Source organism: Nyctereutes procyonoides, unplaced genomic scaffold, assembly GCF_905146905.1.
Source record: "Nyctereutes procyonoides isolate TBG_1078 unplaced genomic scaffold, NYPRO_anot_genome, whole genome shotgun sequence".
NCBI lineage: Eukaryota > Metazoa > Chordata > Mammalia > Carnivora > Canidae > Nyctereutes > Nyctereutes procyonoides.
Genome location: NW_026575126.1, coordinates 450561 through 468953, shown reverse-complemented (window position 1 = coordinate 468953; position 18393 = coordinate 450561). Strand labels below are relative to the sequence as shown.

Sequence of the window (18393 nt, the reverse complement as noted above, 5' to 3'; positions counted from 1 at the left end):
CACAACCGCCTGGGTGTGCTAATTTTTCTAATGATACAAAAATCTCCCCCAAATTTTTCAGTCCTCTGACTTCTGTTTTACCTTCTCCAGAGAATGAGCCCATAGCCCTGAGCTGTTCAATGTGGTAGCCACTAATTCCATGTGACTACTTAGTTATTTTTCTTCTTCTTCTCTCTCTCTCTCTCTCTCTCTTTTTTTTTTTTACAGGCAGGGGGGGAAAAGAGTGGGGTGAGGAGGGGGAGAGGGAGAGAGAAACCCTAAGCAGGCTCCACACCCAGCACAGAGCCCAATGCGGGGCTCCATCTCATGACCCCGAGATGGTGACCTGAACCCGAATCAGGAGTCAGCCACTTAACTGACTATACCACCCGGGTGCCCCCCCCCATGGGGCTGATTAAAATGAAGTAAAATAAATCCACTTCTCGGTGAAAAAAAGATCTCAAAAGAGGAAGATTCTGAGTGACTCCGTTCTGCATGTTGATGGGTTCCTTTGAGTTCAGCTCACCACCTGTTAACTGCCCGTCTCGGTCCCATCATAGCGGAGAAGGCAGCAGGGGAGACCCTGTGGAGCCTAGAGACGCGTGGGACTGTTGGTAGGGGTGAGCACTGGCTTGGGGGGCGAGGGCAGTGGTGGACACTCCTCGAGTTCTCTCTGACCTGCTCTGCTCCTCAGTCCTGGGACATAGCATGATGACCCCCACTAATGACCCCTTCTAGAAGACGAGGGATCTGAGAAGTGAAGGGAGTTGACCGCAGCCGCGTAGTTATCACGTGCAAAAGCCAAGATTCAGAGCCAGGTCTTTCCTTTAAGGGGCAGCTTTGTCCAGTGAGCTGGGAACCGGCCGTCCCGAGTCCTCTCCATCCCGAAACCCAGCCGGCGAGAGGCTCGGGAAGCCAGCGATCCCGGCAGACGCTTAGCGCGCCCGCGGCAGAGCTCCCGGGGCCGAGGGAGCGGATGGAGGGCACAGCTGCCGAGTGGACCCGTGTCCAGTACACGTAGGGGTCATTATCAGCCATCCTCAAGGTCGGCCAAAGCCCCGTTGAGCCTGGCTGCGGGGCTCACCAGGAGCACGTTGGCTTTAGTGTTATTTCCGCCAGACTCCATTTGTCCCCCAGAGAGCCGGGTACAGAGGGCAGGGATGCTTCTAGGCTGGCTTTCTGCAAAACTGTGGGACAGCCCTTCTCTGCATCGAGTTCACCTCGGAGCCCGGGCTTCAGGTCGGGCGCACCTGGGTCCAGGTCGCCGTCCGGCCACTTCCCAGCGCCGCCGCGCCTGTGGTTGGACAGACTGGGCACCTGGCTCACTTTCCACCCGTGTGAAATGTGAGTCCTGGGACAGTTCGTGCCATATAGGTTTGCCACGAGGGTGGAAGGTCCCCGGCCCGAGGCGTACCAGCGACTGTGTGAGGCTGGTTTGCTTTGTCTCCATGTGCCCGTGTGCATGTGCGTGTGTTTCTATGTGTGTAGAGGACGCAGGCATTTAATGCCTGAGAAACACAGAACTTCCTGCCCTGAAACCTGGGCATTGTTGAGCAGCTGGTGGTGAGGTCCTAGATTCTCCAAGTTTCTGGAATAGGGTTGGGATTAATTTTCCTCCTGGATGAAATAAAGCCACAGCCCGCTATCCCAGGCAAGGAAGGGTGGGTTACGGGCCTGAGGCCTGAGCCTGGGGTTGTACCTCTGCCCAGGGGTGCAGTCTTCATCCACTGCACTGCACCCTAACCCTAACCCTAACCTTAACCCCTAACCCTAACCATAACCCCTAACCATAACCCCTAACCCTAACCCCTACCCTACCCCAAAACCTAACACTAACCCCTAACCCTAACCCCTACAGATACCCCTAACCCCAACCCTAACCCCTAACACTACCCCTAACCCTAACCCCTAACCCTAAGCCTAACCCTAACCCCTACAGATACCCCTAACCCCTAACCCTAACCCCTACAGATACCCCTAACCCTAACCCCTAACCCTAACCGGTGCAGGGGCCACACAGAGTGCTGGGAACCCGGAGACTACTGTCTTCCAGGCACACTTTGAAGGCCCTTGGGGTCTCCTCGTAGCCATCCCTGCCCGTGCAGACTCCACGTCTTGCTGGAGCCTTCTCCCCGGCCTCCCCCCAGCCCTGGGGGCCCGGGGCCTTCACTAGCCCCCTTCACATTCTTTAGGACTAAGTGCCTTTTAGTAAGTCACCCGAGAATGCACGTAGTGTTGATGTACCTACGTTGTAAATGGGCAGCATTGCTATGGGAGTGGCCGTTGTTGCTTTTGGCGGGATCCTTTCCAGGCACGAATCTACGCCAAGGAATTCTAGAATTCCAGAGCCATGCGCTTGGTTTCCTATAATCAAACGTGGACAGCAGTGCCCAATGTTAAGGTCATTATTCTGAAAGAAAATGGCAGGAAGGTGATGGCGTGTCGCCGTCTTTTCTGGCCTCCCGTCCCTGGCAGCTGGACACCCAGCCCGCGCCCCTTGCCGTGGGGGGCGGCGACGCCTTCCCTTTCCCTGCCGCGAGGTCTCCGTGCGCCGCGGCCTTCCGAGTGGAGGCCTGTCCCCGGCGACGCACACTCGGAGCCCCGTCCTGTCCCGCCTCCTGTTTCCTTAGGTCGGGCCCACGCGGACTCTGCTCCAAGGCCGAGGTGACTCACACACCCACCCTCCAACAAACACGTCCTTTCTGGATTTCTAGTTTTACATGGCAGCTAGTTTCCTAATAAATCTGAGCAGAATTCGGAGAAAACTCGGGTCCCTTTCCCTCCGGGACTCGGACTTGCTGGATCCCAGGCCCCCGCGGTGATTTCTGCCCCGTCTCCCTGTCTAGAATGGGCAAAGTTGCTGCTCAGGATCGCTTGGTCCTTCCTGGATTCTTTCTCTGCAGCGAGGCAGCCCCGGGTTCTGCTCGGTGGCGCAGAAGTAGACTCTCCGTGGGAGGAGCCTGAGCGACTATTTAGCAAATGGGCCCGTTCTAAGGGACCCTGGAGTGCTGGTAAAATCAGGGAGCGCAGCCGGGCCAGACAACGGAGGAGGATCTGCAAAAGGCGGAGGCTCAGGTGGGAAGTCTTGTCCCAAACTCCTAAGCTCTTACTTACCTCTCACAAGGGCAACGCATTACCCGGCAAACTGTGATGCTTCCACTGATTCTAGAAAACGCGAAACTGCTCAGCTCCTGCCTTTCTTCCAGCTTTTCTGTCAAGGAACCGGAAGGAGAGAGGATAGCCATTGACAAGGGCCAGATAGACATTTAGCCTCCGAAACACGCTGGTCCGGATAAATTCGAGTCGAAGACACGGGGCCACGCAGATGGGATCAGTTATCCACGGGTGGTGACCGCCTGGGGCCTCCAAACGGGGCGGGCTGCCAACGAGCCCGAGGCGGGATCGCTCGGCCGCGTGGGTCCTCATCACCTCGATCTCAAATCTTACAATGCTGACGCTCAGCTGATGAACTTGACGGTGGAAGAAGCCACGGGGCCACAGGGCCCTGGACTCCCACAGACTCGGCGCGGGCGCGGGGAGCTGGGTGCTGGTGCGGCCGCCGAGGACGACTAGCCCGGGGCCGCTGTGGTCCCGCGGAGGCCTCGTGAGTGACCGCTGGGATACACCTGCCACGGGCCAAGGTAGAGTTCAGCCACATTGGTGGAGGTGTTTCTGACCCCGGGGTCCTGGGATCGAGTCCCACGTCGGGCTCCCGGCATGGAGCCTGCTTCTCCCTCTGCCTGGGTCTCTGCCTCTTTTTCTCTCTGTGTCTGTCATGAATAAACAAAAAAATCCTTAAAAATAAATGAATAAATAAATAAATAAATAAATAAATAAATAAATAAATACAAATAATTAATAATTAACAAATGAATAAATAAATTCTAGTTAACAGCAAGGTTATATTGGTTTCAGGTGTAGAACTCGGCGACTCTCACCGACATAAGCACCCAGTGCTCATCACCACTCCCTCCTAAACACCCACCACCTGTGTCACCCCCCGCCCCCCCCCCCCCGCCCTCCAGGAACCTCAGGCTGTTCTCTACCTAAGAGTAAGAGGCTGTTTCTGGGTTTGCCTCCCTCCCTCTTTTATTTTCCTCCTTATGTTCATCTGTCTTGTTTCTTAAGTTCCCCCTGCGAGCGGAATCCTGTGGTGTTTGTCCTCCTCTGGCTGCTTTCACTTAGCGTAACGCCCTCTCGCCCGTCTGGGTCTTTGCAAATGGCAAGATTTCATTCCAAACCCATTTTAAAATGAGAAGAGTCCTTGCAGACGTTCTTTAATCTTTCCCTTCGCCCTGGGGGCTGCTGTCTACCCCCCCCACCCCCACCCCGGCTCTGCTCAGTCCCCTGATTCCTGAGCACAGAGGGAGGATCTGCACTATTTCATCTTTCTAGGTTTTCCACCCACGAGGGGGGCACCAGGGCAGTCCCCATAGCTCCCTCCTTAAGCCCTTTGGCTTTTTGTTTTGTTTTTTAAGGATTTTTTATTTATTTATTCATGAGAAACAGAGAGAGAGAGAGGCACAGACAGAGGCAGAGGGAGAAGCAGACTCCACGCAGGGAGCCCGACGTGGGACTCGATCCAGGATCTCCAGGATCAGGCCCTGGGCTGAAGGCGGCGCTAAACCGCTGAGCCACCCGGGCTGCCCACCCTTTGGCTTTTTGGCAAAGCAATGGAAAAACCCTTTATAAGGACCGTGGACACATCACGGTGGAAGCCAGTCCGTGACGGTTCCCTCCTCACCTGCTTCCCAAAGTCAGCTCAGCCAAAGTCCCTTTGAAACAAAAAGCACAAATTACGGCTAATTTAGGGCAATTACAGGATTTACAAATTAAATGTATCCGCGCCGGTTTCCCTAGCAACCATCTCTGAATCACAAGATGACGAGCTTGAACTATTGTTCTATTGAACGGACCCCAGTATGGAGAGAGGCCCGCGTGCCTGACCGCCGTGAGTGCCCACCTGCGTGTGGGCAAGAGGGGCCCCGCGCGTGGGGCAGGACAGTAGGGTCAGATCCAGACCCGGCCGCATCCCAAGACGCTGGTGGGGCATCAGCCGCAGAGAAAGGGGCTTGAGCGGAGCTTGGCAACGGAGCAGGCCAGGCAGGGCCCTGCGTCCTGCCGCCAGCGCCTGGCCGGGGCTGGGGGCACACCCCGTCTCAGCTTTCCACCTACGCAGCAAGGGGCTCGAGCTGGATCCTTTCTCTGGCTTTTCCAGCTCTCTAAGGAGCATGACTTTTCTGGTTCTGGACCAAGATGTCACATTTACAGTCACCAACGGTGAATGAGGCAACTTTAGTGCTGGTCATGCTGGAGCCCTCCAACGGGACCTGCCACCAAGGGCTGAGTCTGGACCCCCACGGGGCAGCCTGGGGGCAGATGCATGGGGGGGGACAGCCTTCCCGAACCCATGAATTCTGGAGAAAGAGGCTCTCTGGACCCTAAGCTGGGATCCAGCCGTGTTTCCCAGGGGGCAGCAGCTGCAGCAAAGAAGTGGCTCCAGCCTGTGCGCAGCCACCTGAGAAGAGGGCACCCCAGTCGGGACCATAGTGGGCGCTCACGGGAAGAGGGTCCCTCCCTCCCATTGGAAGAAGCGAGGGAGAGGCTCTCGGGGGCCCGTGTGTAGACCGGCAGGAGTGCGGGAAAGTCTCCTGAGGTCCCTAAGTCAGGGTGGGGCTCCTAACCCCGGGGCAGGTGCAGAACGGAGGCCGAAGGCGCACGTGGGCCGTGGGGGCTCCTCCTTGCACCTCCTTACTCCCGGAGGACGGACGTCCGGCCAGCACACCTCTGCGTGGAGACCCGCGAGGAAGGCGGACACTGCGCCCGCACCATCCGGGACCCAGTCCCCGAGAATGAGCACCTGCCAGGAGATGCTTCAGCTCCCCCCGTGACAAGTTTGGGCGGGCGCAACTCTGGAGTCACTGAATTCTAGTGGGTTTTCTACGGTTTCTCAGCATGAACCAGTGGAGTTTTATGATGTTTAAGGGGATGTGCTTATGAGCCTGCAGTTTGCGAGCCCTTTGCTGCCAATCACGCGGGACTGTCACCATTGGGAGCGTCATCCGTCCTCGCTGCACTCTTTTAGGTTCTTCCGTACGATACTTCAAAGTCCCCCGCTTGGGAACCAGCACATACGGAGGCAAGAGCCCTGTGACGTGCTTCGCCCTGGACGGCGGTGGGTGACTGTCCACGGGTCAGACGCGGGAAACACGGCGTTCAGGGACGAGCTGCCGCGACCGCCTGCACTGGGTGGGGTGGCCGACCCGCGGCCATGGCCACCCTGCTCCCCGCGGGCCTGAGTGACCGGCCCCCAGCCTCCGTCCTTCCATCCTGTGGCCTCCGCCGGGAACGGGCTGTGGAGGAGAAGCCGCCGGGTGCCACCTTCCGGGGAGGAATCCAGGCCCCTGGTTTTCAGAGTCAAGGAAGGGTCTGCAGGGTGGAGGGTGCTGATGGCAAAATCCAGCGCCAGTGACGTCGATCGGCCCCTGCCCTGCGCCAGGCGTGGTGCTCAGTGCTTCGCCTTACGTCCCCGACCTCGTCGGCAATCCCGTGGCAGGTGGGGCACGCGAGGCAAGGAGGCTCCGAGGAGCTTGTGTGCGGCTCCAACTAGAAGGCGGAGGGACTCGGCCAGTCCAGCGTTGGCTTTCACCTCCCCGCCCGCCCGTTCCTCCCGGCCGGCCCCAAGTGACAGGTGCGTGTAAAGGAAACTCGCCTGGAATTGGGATGTTCCTTAAGTGTCTGGGTCTGCGGGGCACCCACACTTGACCGATTGTGTTCGTTGCTCTCCGGGCTTGAGAAGAGACGGCAGGGTGAGGAGGAGGCGGGTGCTGGAGCAGCCTAGATGCGGGGGCTGTGGGCACCGGGTGGGCCATCGCGGGGACCCCGCACCCCGCCAGCTCTGGCCACGGGGACTCGCCGGGGCAGCGGGACTTCCACCGCCTGCCTGCAGATGTCCTCGCTGCAGCGCCAGCCGGCTGGAACTGGGAGCACCCTAGGCTTCCCCCAGCACCCTACAGCATCCGTGACAGAAACTGCTAGAAAGGCCGCTGTTTTCCCTGAGCGACCGTATCTGCTTGTTCCTTGGCAAATGCTTAGGTGCCTACGCAGGAGGCTGCTGCCCCTGCCGCCCAAGCACCTGCTGCCCCTGCCGCCCGATGATGCTCCCCTAGGCCCGTGTGCTGGCGGCGCTAGTGCCCCCGGCGTCCTGCTTGCAGGCCCGGGGTGGCTGCACACGGTGCTCCGCTCCGGGTCCCAAAGCTGGCGACGGGGGAGGCAGGTCACCAAGCCATCCAGCCCCAAACTCCACGGACTTTACCTTGGTTTTGCTCGGAGACCATGGGCTCCCGCGGCTGCCCACACGGCCCCATGAGCACCGGCTTGCTCCCACCTTTAGCAAAAGGGCGAGCCCCGGGGTGCGTGTTCCAGGTACGGGGTCCACCTCCAGCACCCCCGCCGGCCTGTTTTCCTCCGATCCTTCACCCCACCCAACATCCCCCCCTCCGGGTACGTCTGTTTGCACTTTTACCGAAACATCCTTCTCGGATGAGGATAAGAACATTTAGAAGAGTAACAAGAGTAAAGGTGATTCGATGACGTGATTCGGGATCTCCCCAAGCGGCTTGCCGGTCCCTCAGCGCTTGTGCTGAGCTTGCACGGCCGTGGGGTGCGGGGTGAGGGAGGCAGCCCTGCGGCGACCCGACCGGGGGCAGGCTCTGGGCCGGGGCGGCAGCGGTGCTGGGCAGTGCTGGGAAACGTGCGGAGGGTGGGGAGCCGACCCCCACGTATTAGGGTGCTCTTGGGGCTCACTGGACGCACGACGAGTCTGCTGACGTGCCGTGGTGAAGGACACGGGCCCACACATCCAAATGCTCCCCCAGAGCTTCCTCGAGGTGAAGCATCTCTCCAGCTCCCAGAGCCCAGCACCTGACTGCACGCACAGATTTTTAGAAGGATGTCGTACACGGTCCTCAAATGTGCTGAATTTTCCAGGAATACGACTCCCATGCAAACCAAGGGAAGACTGCACTTTGCTCGAGAGCTTTACCAGGAATGTGTCATCCCCTCCAAATGTGCCGCCGTCAGGGACCCTGCTTCGGGCGTGGGAGTCAACAGCACAATCCACCTGTCGCGTCTGCATTTGCGCGGGCGCGTCCCCGACGACCCTGCGATAGGTACACGCTCGCTCGCGTAGCCTTTCCCTCTAAGTGTGCAACATGAAGAAAGAGCCGGCGATACACATTGTCTGAGCGCTGTCTTGCATGTCCTACCACCCGGGTTACGCACCGTAAGGAGGGGCACGCGTCTCCCAGCTCCACGATGTCTCCGGTGTCCTCCTGCCTGAACACACACGTTCGGGTTGAAATACATATTCTGTTTTTTATTTTTATTTTTTTATTTTATTTTTTATTTATGATAGTCACAGAGAGAGAGAGAGAGAGGCAGACACACAGGCAGAAGGAGAAGCAGGCTCCATGCACCAGGAGCCCGACGTGGGACTCGATCCCGGGTCTCCAGGATCGCGCCCTGGGCCAAAGGCAGGCGCCAAACCGCTGCGCCACCCAGGGATCCCTTTATTTTTATTTTTGTTTTTTTTTTTTGTTTTTTTTTTTTACTGGAGCATAGTTGACCTGCAGTATTAGCTTCGGGAGTCCAGCCTGCTGGTTCAACAGGCCCACACGCTCGTCTCTGCTCGCCGTGATGACCGTGGCTGCCACTGTCGCCGTCCGACGTCGTCCCGGCATCGCTGGCTATGATCCCTGTGCCGACCTCCTCCTTCCCGTGACTCCTCTCTGTTACAACCGTGCGTTCGAGCCTCTTCATCGCCTGTTTTGCCCCCGACCCCCCAACTCCCTGCGCTCTGGTGATTTCTAGTTAGTTCCCTGTACTTATGATTCTGTCTCTGTTTAAATTTTCTTTTTTTTTAAGATTTTATTTATTTATTCATGAGAGACACCGAGACAGAGAGAGAGAGAGGCAGAGACACAGGCAGGGGGAGAAGCAGGCTCCCTGCAGGGAGCCCGATGCGGGACTCGATCTCGCGACTCCAGGGTCACGCCCTGGGCTGAAGCCGCCCGGGCTGCCCTCTGTTTAAATTTTCATGTAAATTCTAGTTCGTTGACATACAGCACGATACTGGTGTCAGGAGTCGAATTCAGTGATTCATCACTCACACGCAACACGTGCCCTCCTTCGTGCCCGTCCCCCACCTCCCTCCATCAGCCCCCATGAGTGATTCCCACCCCTCCTCCCCCTTCCCACGTGTTCCTCTGTTTCGCTTCTTAAATTCCACATATGAGCGAGATCACGTGGCATTTGTCTTTCTCTGACTCACTTCACTGAGTGTGACCCACTCTCGTTCCATCCACGTCACCTCAAATGGCAAGACTTCGTTCCTCCGATGGCTGACGTTCCAGCGTGTGTGTATCTATGCCCCGCATCTTCTTTGCCGTGCTGGGAATGCCCCGCTGACCGTGGGGACGGCTTATACTGAGAAATAGGCTGACGATTTGTTCTTGTTTATTCCGTTTTATTTTTTATTTTATTTTTTAGGCTGACGATTTGCACACTCCTCTTTGTGCGGGATACATTTCAGTAATTTAATTCAAAAACCAGTGCTGCCTTAGATCGGTCGCAAGGAGCTGTTTGCTTACGCTACCCGTGATAATAATGTAATAGTTGATGTGACGGTTTATGAGCAACATTGATGAAATAAAAGGGGGAAATCCTCCAAGATCAAGAATTACTAATAAAAGAAGTACGTTGAACTCTTGGGGAAAAAAAAAAAAGCCACACACAGAATGTAACTTGAACGTTTTGGCTCCGGGCGCGCTCTCCGGGTTGGGAGATCGAGGCCCCGTCAGGCTCCATGCGGGGTGTGGAACCTGCTAACGTTCTCCCTCCCCCTCTGCCTCGGCCCCACTCACCCCCGCGTTCTGCGAGGGTCTTGCTGATTTGCGCCCAGCCTGCGTTTCCTCTGGTCCCGGAGGCACTTTGGTCTTGCCCTTGGTCTACCCGACGGCGGAGGCTCTGCACACCGACCGGCCAACGGCAGGACCAGGACGGGAACGGCTCCAACAACACGGAGCTGCATGATCCACCCGAGTGAGTGCAGCCTCGGGAAGCTCCGCTGCAGGAGGAACAGGCTTGCCAGCGCCTCGGTGCGGGCCACAGGCTCCCCCGTCTATCTGGGGGATACGGAGATTTGGGGCTTAGGTTTTCACCTGAGTGTACGGCTTAGTAACGGGGCTGTTCTCCCCTGAGGGGCTCGGTCTTGGCCGTTGCTGCTCTCGCTGTTGCATAAGAGAAAGGCGAGGGGTGAATGGATAGAGACGCTGTGGTCCGCGCGTACCCTGGGATGTTCCTCAGCCGTTAGAAGCGACAAATACCCACCATGTGCTTCGACGTGGAGGGACCTGGAGGGGGTCATGCTGCGTGAAAGAATCGGAGAAGGACACACATTATACGGTCTCATTCATTTGGGGAATATAAATAATAGTGAAAGGGAATAAAGGGGAAAGGAGAAAAAATGAGTGGGAAATATCAGAAAGGGAGACAGAACATGAAGACTCCTAACTCTGGGAAACGAACTAGGGGTGGTGGAGGGGGAGGAGGGTGGGGGGTGGGGGTGACTGGGTGATGGGCACTGAGGGGGGCACTTGATGGGATGAGCACTGGGTGTTATGCTATATGTGGGCAAATTGAGCTCCAATAAAAAAAAATTAAAAAAAAGAGAAAGGCACGGGGCAGGGGGAAAGCGCCCATTCCCTTGCCTGCGTTTCGAGACCCTTATAATCCCCCCTTAAGCTGACTGAGAAGTCAGCGTATCCCCCACTGATCCCTCGCTGGTGCCTATTAACCAGACAAAAGCCACCACCGCAGAACACGGTGTGCTTTTTATGTTTAAGCTTCTGTCTAACTGGCCCACTTATACCTGGATGAATCAGTTCTGCCTTCGGGGCTGAATTGAACGCGGCGTCCTCTGAAAGCTCCCCGAGCAAGCTCTTCCCCGTGTGCTGCAAGGGCTGCGTATTGGCTCTATTTTCCACGCCCTCAATCGAGGGCATGGGCTGCAGAGGATTTGGCAACCAGTTTTGGGTATGAGTAGCTATTTCTGAGATGTTTGAAGGTGGAAATACTGGAGTCTCACACGTCAGCCGTTTCCCTACTATGGAAGTGCATTTCATATCGGGTGGGCACTGGTGTTAGACGCTCATATACGTGATTTCCTTGAATCCTCATGAAGATCCTGGAAGGTACATGTTACTCCATATTTGCCCAGGGTTATTCTAGAAACAATGAATTGCAGGGCCAGAGGCTGTCTGATTCTTCAGGACATGCCCCCCCCCCCCGCCCCCTGCACAGAGCTGCTCACAGGTGTGGGGAAGGGCAGTGGCCGGGTGGCCGGGTTTAGGGCGGCGGCGGCGGCCAGGATGGAGAGAAGCGGGGGCAGGTGAGGCTGCGCTGGCCCTGGGGTTCGTCCAGGTCAGATGGGTGCGTCCTGAGCCAGAGCTCTGTCCTCAGGCAGCAGGAAGAGCCTACGTGTGAGGTGTGAGTCAGAAGGCTTCGGTGACACATCTGGAAATACGGGGCCGGCAGCCGCTCATTGTTTCAGAGCTGGTTTAGCCCAGTGGCTGCACGCACAGCCCCGAGAGCCACGCCGTACGCATTTCCATCCTGGTCGCGGGCTCTGACGAGTCACTTGCCCCCTTTGAGGTCACTCTCAGCACCTGATTCTTTTCATCTGCAACATGGAGACGACAGGGCTTACCTCTCCGTGCTGGGCCCGACCAGTCTACAGAGTATCTGGCCAGCAATGTTCGGAGCTCTGGAGGTCAGGGACAACAGGGAAAGTCTGCGAAACTGTCACAACCAAGAGGAACGTAAGGAAACACGAAACCTGCATCATAGACAAAGGACATTAGACAAGGAAATGAGGAAATCTGAATAAAGAACGGAGTTTAGTGAAAAATAATTGTACCAATATTGGTTCATTCATTGTAACAAATATGTCATGATAATGTAAGATATTTGTAAGAGGAGCAACTATGAGATTTATAGGGACTCCCTGTACTGTCAGTGCTGGTTAATTTTATGTGTCCGCTTGGCTAGGCCATGGCCCAGCTGTTTGGTCAAGCACAAGTCTAGATGATTCTATGAAGATATTTTTTAGAAGTGACTACTATGGAATCAATAGACTCTGATGAAAGTAGATTACATCCCAAAACGTGGGTGAAAAAAAAAAAAAAAACGTGGGTGAGACTTATCCAATCAGTTGAAGGCCTTAAGAGAAAAGCTGAGGTCCTCTCAGCAGAAATCTGAATAAACTACAGACTTGCATTCATAATTATGTATCAATATTGGTTCATTAATTGGGACAAATGTACCCTACTAATTAAGATGTTAATAATGGGGGAAACTGGCTGTGGGGTATACGGGGTATATCTCTTTACTATCTTTGCTCTAATTCTGTAAATCTAGAACTGTTATAACATTTTTAAAAGTGCTTTAAGAAAATCAGTCTTGCAGAATTCAGCTTTACTGACAGAAATAGAATCTTGCTTTCAAACAGTGAAACGAGGAGCATATGCCATTTTGTTCCACAATAGCATCCAGAGTCTTGCTGTAGTGACACAAAGGAATGAAAATGGGTTTCTCTTTATGGACTTGCACAAAAAAGTACTTTTTGTTTAACCAATGAGTGTTTTATAGCAGAAACACTGTGCATATGGAAACAATCAAAACGGAATACACTGGGAAGCAGAATTCTGTTACTTAAGAGGGACATAAAACGTGCTTCTTGTTTTTAATGGGGTGATTATTTTTCATTCTTTAATCATTTGTGCTCTCTTTCTAGGTAGCTCTTTTCTGTCACTTTAATAGCCCATAGTGGTGAAAATAAAGAACTAGGAATGGGGTTAAAGTAAATGTTGGGATGAAAGGTCTTAGTTCCGTCTGGCAGGTCCTGTTCAGGACGTCAGGCAAGTTGAAGATGAAACCATTCATTCAGAAATATTTATTGTCTGCCTACTGTATACCAGGAAGTGTGAGGCTTCTAAAATGAATCATTTACAGGTGCTACCCTCAAGCATCTCTTTTTTGAAAGATTTTATTTACTTATTCATGGGAGACACACACAGAGAGAGGCAGAGACACAGGCAGAGGGAGAAGCAGGCTCCCCACAGGAAACCTGATGCGAGACTCGATCCCAGGACCCCGGGGTCACGACCTGAGCCAAAGGCAGATGCTCAACCACTGAACCACCCAGGTGCCCTACCCTCAAGCATCTTATCATTGTTCATATATAAAGCAGACATGCTTTATATATGAATATATAAATTATATATTGTAATTTGTCATAAAACATATAAATTTTATCCTTATATATCATGTGTGTATAACAGTTGTAAATATGTAAATCATATATATATATATATCTCCTACATATCTCACTCTTTCCTTGCCTCCCATAGGCAACTTTTCTAATGTCTTTAGTATATATTTTACATGTGTGTGTTCCTACAAAAATTTATGATATTGATTTGTAGGCATATATCTTTAGTTTATATAAATGGTGAGGTGCCATATATCTCACCCCATTTTCTTTTTTCAGCAAAGTATGGCTTTTTTTAATTTTTATTTTTTTAAGATTATTTATTTATTTATGATAGACACACACACAGAGAGAGGTGGAGACACAGGAGGAGGGAGAAGCAGGCTCCATGCAGGGAGCCTGATGTGGGACTCGATCCCGGGACTCCAGGATCGCGCCCTGGGCCAAAGGCAGGTGCTAAACCGCTGCGCCACCCAGGGATCCCCAGCAAAGTATGTTTTTAAGACCCATTCTTATTGTTATGTGAATAGAAGTCACCCTTATTGCTACATAATATTCCAAGGTGACCATCTTAAGAAGAAAGAAAGCAAAATAAATGAAAGAAGGATGAGAGAAAGAAAAGAAAGAAAGAGAGAAAGAGAAAGAGGAGAGAAAGAGAGAAAGAGAAAGAGAAAGAGAAAGAAAGAGAAAGAGAAGAAAGAAAGAAAGAAAGAAAAAAGAAAGAAAGAAAGAAAGAAAGAAAGAAAGAAAGAAAGAAAGAAAGAAAGAAAGATTGATTCTCTTTTGCTGGTCCAACTGTGGTATTGGACACTCTCCTCCCACCTACCTCCTCCTCAAGGAGGCTTCAGTTGGCTTGTGCTTTCCCTTGGGTCTAGAGGGTGAGTATTCACTTACATAGACCTAATTATCTAGGAAAGTTTCCAAGGGAGGATTCCAGCTCATTTCATTAAGAAGACTGTGGGTAGCCTCCTCACAGCTATAATTAGTGCTACTCTATAAACCCTCTCTGCTTTCTGAGAATATATCAGTTCTGATTCCTATGGAACTTTTTCTTCCCTGACCTTCGAGGGCTATAATAATTCCATCTCTAAAACTCCCATAGTATTTCTGAACATTAATTACGTTTCAGGATGTGTACCAGTGGTAGAATGACGGTGAAGGGTCTGAGAGACAGGGGCAGGCCTGTCCTGGCTGAGACTGAGGGTCTGGGCCCTCTTTAACGGGTCTTAACCTCCTTCTGTGGTTAGAACAGGTGCTGAAGTTATTCTTCCTGTGTTTGAATCCTAGTTCTGCAACTTCCTAGCTGTGTAAACTTGAGCAAATTACTCATCTAGGAAATGAGGTAATTAAACCACAGATGACTTATAGGGTAAAATTCCAATTCAACTACTGATTCATCCATAGATACTTTCTTGCCTCTGTGCCCTTTAGACATCATTCTTTTCTCTGAAATGTCTTTTTCCCAGTGCCCTTCTCTCCCTTCAAGGTTCTCTCCAGACAGCATGTTCTCCAAAAGGTTTTCCTTAGAATTCAGATTTAAATAAAGAATGAAAGAGGGATCCCTGGGTGGTGCAGCGGTTTAGCGCCTGCCTTTGGCCCCGGGCGCGATCCTGGAGACCCGGGATCGAATCCCACGTCGGGCTCCCGGTGCTTGGAGCCTGCTTCTCCCTCTGCCTGTGTCTCTGCCTCCCTCTCTCTCTCTCTCTCTCTCTCTCTCTCTCTCTGTGTGACTATCATAAATAAATAAAAATAAAAAAAAAGAATGAAAGAGTGTTGAATATGGAATAAAGGTAAGATATAATCTTTTTTTAATTAATTGATCCAACAGATAACTGTTTAAAGTATCAGTAGTAAATAATACAATTTATTAGGCGATTACAGCATATGGGTGAGTGAAATGAATGACATTAATGGTGTAAGGGATGGGACTGACAATTTGGGGATACTGTGCTATAAGTTACCTGCATTGCATGTGAAGTGGTACAATGTAATTTGGAAGTGGACTTAAAATTGCTATAAATATATATTGTAAATTGATATGCTTAGAGAGGAGAGAAAATGGAATCATATAAAATGCTCAGCTCAAACCAGAAAGGGCAGAACAAGGGAAAAAATAAGCACAGGATAAACACAATGAATAGAAAACACTTACAGACATGGTAGATAGTAAACCCCCAAAAATCATTAATCACATTAAATATAAATGATCTCAATATATTAATTAAAAGATAAAGACTGTTGGGGTAGATTTAAAAAGATCCAAATATATATATAGTTTTTTCAATAAGAAACCCATTTTAAATATAAAGAAACAGATTAAAAGTAAGGAGATGGAACAAGATATAATAGTACTAACCAAGAGAAAGCTGGAATAGCTATAGTAATTTCAGATAAGTTAGAATAGAATCTAACTTATCTGAAATTACTATAAAAGGGGATAAAAGGGGTCATTACATAATGAAAAAGGAGTCTATTCCCCAAGGAAATATAGCAATCTTCAACATGTATGTACCTAATAACAGGACATCAAAAGACATGAGGCAAAACCAAAATGAACTGCAAGTAGAAATAGACAAATCCATTGTTACGGTTGGAAACTTAAATATTCTTTCAGTAGTGGATAGATCCAGCAGACAGAAAATGAGTAAGAATCCAGTTGAAAAAAAAGAGCACCATTAATCAACTAGATCTAATTGACATTTATAAAATACTTCCTCTAAAAACAGCAGCATACACATTTTTTTTTCTTCAAACTCATGTGGAACGTTTAGGGCCATAAAGCAGACTTGAACAAATGTATACGACTAAAAGTCATACAAAGTACATTTTCAGACCACAGTGGAATTAAACTAGAAACCAGTAATGGAATGATAGCTAAAACAAAACAAAACAAAAAAACCCAAACCCTCCCAGATATTTGGAGATTTAACAACACGCTTTTTATTGTATGTAAAGAAAACAGTGCTCATAGGGGAAATTTATAGAACGAAGTGCCCATATTAGAGAAGAGAAATCCAAAAGCAATCATTTGACTTTTCACTTTAGAAAACCAAAGAAGAACAATCTACAACTAAATCAAGCAGAAGAAAGGAAATTTAAAACATTAGAGCAGAAATCAACAAAATTAACTGGAAAATACACCCCCATAAGTCAATGAAACAAAAAACTTTAGCTCTTTGAAAAGATCAGTAAAATTAATAAACCACTTGCCTAGCTAACCAAGAAAAAATCGAAAGAAGACACAAATTATTGATATCAGAGATGAAATAAGGGTCATCACTACTTACACGATGGACACTGAAAGGTCAATAAAGGACTAAGTGATCGAGTAAGGAACTACACGGGTGGTTTTAAGATTTGCTGTATCAGAAGTACCTGAGGGGGCCTGTTAAAATGCAGACCCCGCCCCCAGGTCTCACCTATATATTTTTTTAAATTAATTAATTTATTTATTCATGATAGACACAGAGAGAGAGGCAGAGACAGAGGCAGAGGGAGAAGCAGGCTCCCTGCAGGGAGCCCGACGGGGGACTCGATCCTCAGGCCTCCAGGACCGCGCGCTGGGCTGAAGGCGGCGCTAAACCGCGGAGCCCCCCAGGGATCCCTCACCTATATATTCTGATTCTGTAGCTGTGGGTTCTGTATTTTTAACAAGAACCGTAGGTAATTCCAGTACACCCGATCCTAGGACCACAGGCTGAAAAGCACTACGGGCTCACGTGCAAGAACCGTAGGTAATTCCAGTACACCCGATCCTAGGACCACAGGCTGAAAAGCACTACGGCTCACGTGAAGGCCTTAACCCGGTCGGAGAAACGAGAATATAAAGTAGGATATGTCTGGGCCAGGGGCTGGTGGCGTTTTATCTGGGGCCTCCTTTCTTTATGAGGTAGAGGAAGATATCTCTGTGGACAAGGGGTCATTTACAGCTGCAGGAAGCAGTCAGGCTGGGAACAGAAGTGGTAGGAAGGGGGGAAATGCTTGCATGGGGTTCTGAAGCAACCCTGATCCTGGAAATCAACATTATTAAGATGCCACGTCCTTGTGAAGGATGGAGAACACAAGTGCCATCAGTTTTCTTTTTTCTTTTTCTTTTCTTTTCTTTTTTTTTTTTTTTTGCCATTAGTTTTCTACAGAGCTTAAAAGGGGGAGGAGCCTAGAAAAAAAAACTAAAAAAAAACCAGGCTCCTAGAATTATAATTGTGAGGATCCTGAGCACCACCACCTGGCTCTGCTAAAGAGGCGAGCCAGGCTCCCCAGCCTCTCCCCGAGAGTCCTCTCTCCCCGCCCGGTCTCCTCAGTGGTAAAGTGCAGACAAAATAGTTTCCACTTCGTAGGCTCAGAGCCGGTCCTAAATGGGCTCACGCACGGGAATTATTAGAGCAGCGCCTGTCTCGCGGCAAACCCTCACCTGCACATCAGCTCACTCTCGCTCCACAGGCAACACCCTGCTTGACTTTTACACAAATAAGCCAATTGATCTGACTTCGCACATGGCCACTTTGTCCCCATCTTACAGGTGAGGAGATGATGGAAAAGGAAAACCCATTGTCTTAAGTCCCCACAACCAGTACCTGAGCCAAGGGGGCTGGAGACTAGGTCTCCCGACTCCAGCCTCACTTCCTGAGAGTTTACTCGGTGCCAGGTATTGTGAAAAGTACTTTTCTCTTTTTCTTAAAGATTTTCTTTTTTATTTGGGAGAGAGGACATGCGTGAGAGCGCCAAGCGTGAGCCGGGGAGGGACAGAGGGAGAAGCAGTCCCCGCTGGGCCGGGAGCCCGGGATCAGGGCCTGCGCCAGGGCGATGCCAACTGCCGAGCCTGGGCGCCCGAGGAGGGTACCTTGGAGCACGCAGCCGTCGAGGCTCCAGGGAAATGCCCTAAGCAGCAGGCCCGGGGCAGCCGGGCTGGCACCTGCGCCCCCAGGGACCCTCGCCTGCCCCCCCGCCCCTCTGAGCCTCACCTGCGGGCGCCCACCCGCACCTGCGAGGGCATCCAAGCTAAGGAGTCTCAGCCCCGCCCGGGAACAGCTCCTAACTACGCGGAACCAGGAAACCAGTGCCTGTGGGGCTGCAGGTGCGCGGGC

General features: G+C 51.5%; 1 long non-coding RNA gene across 1 annotated transcript; it reads right to left on the bottom strand.

Moving 5' to 3' along the window:
• Window positions 1-8451: 8451 nt before the first annotated feature.
• On the bottom strand, window positions 8452-12400 carry LOC129519128 (uncharacterized). Its single transcript, XR_008666354.1, has 3 exons — window positions 11747-12400; window positions 10910-11224; window positions 8452-10406 (listed from the first exon to the last, which is right to left on the bottom strand). It is a non-coding gene; the product is annotated as an uncharacterized LOC129519128 (long non-coding RNA).
• Between the last annotated feature and the right edge of the window lie 5993 nt (window positions 12401-18393).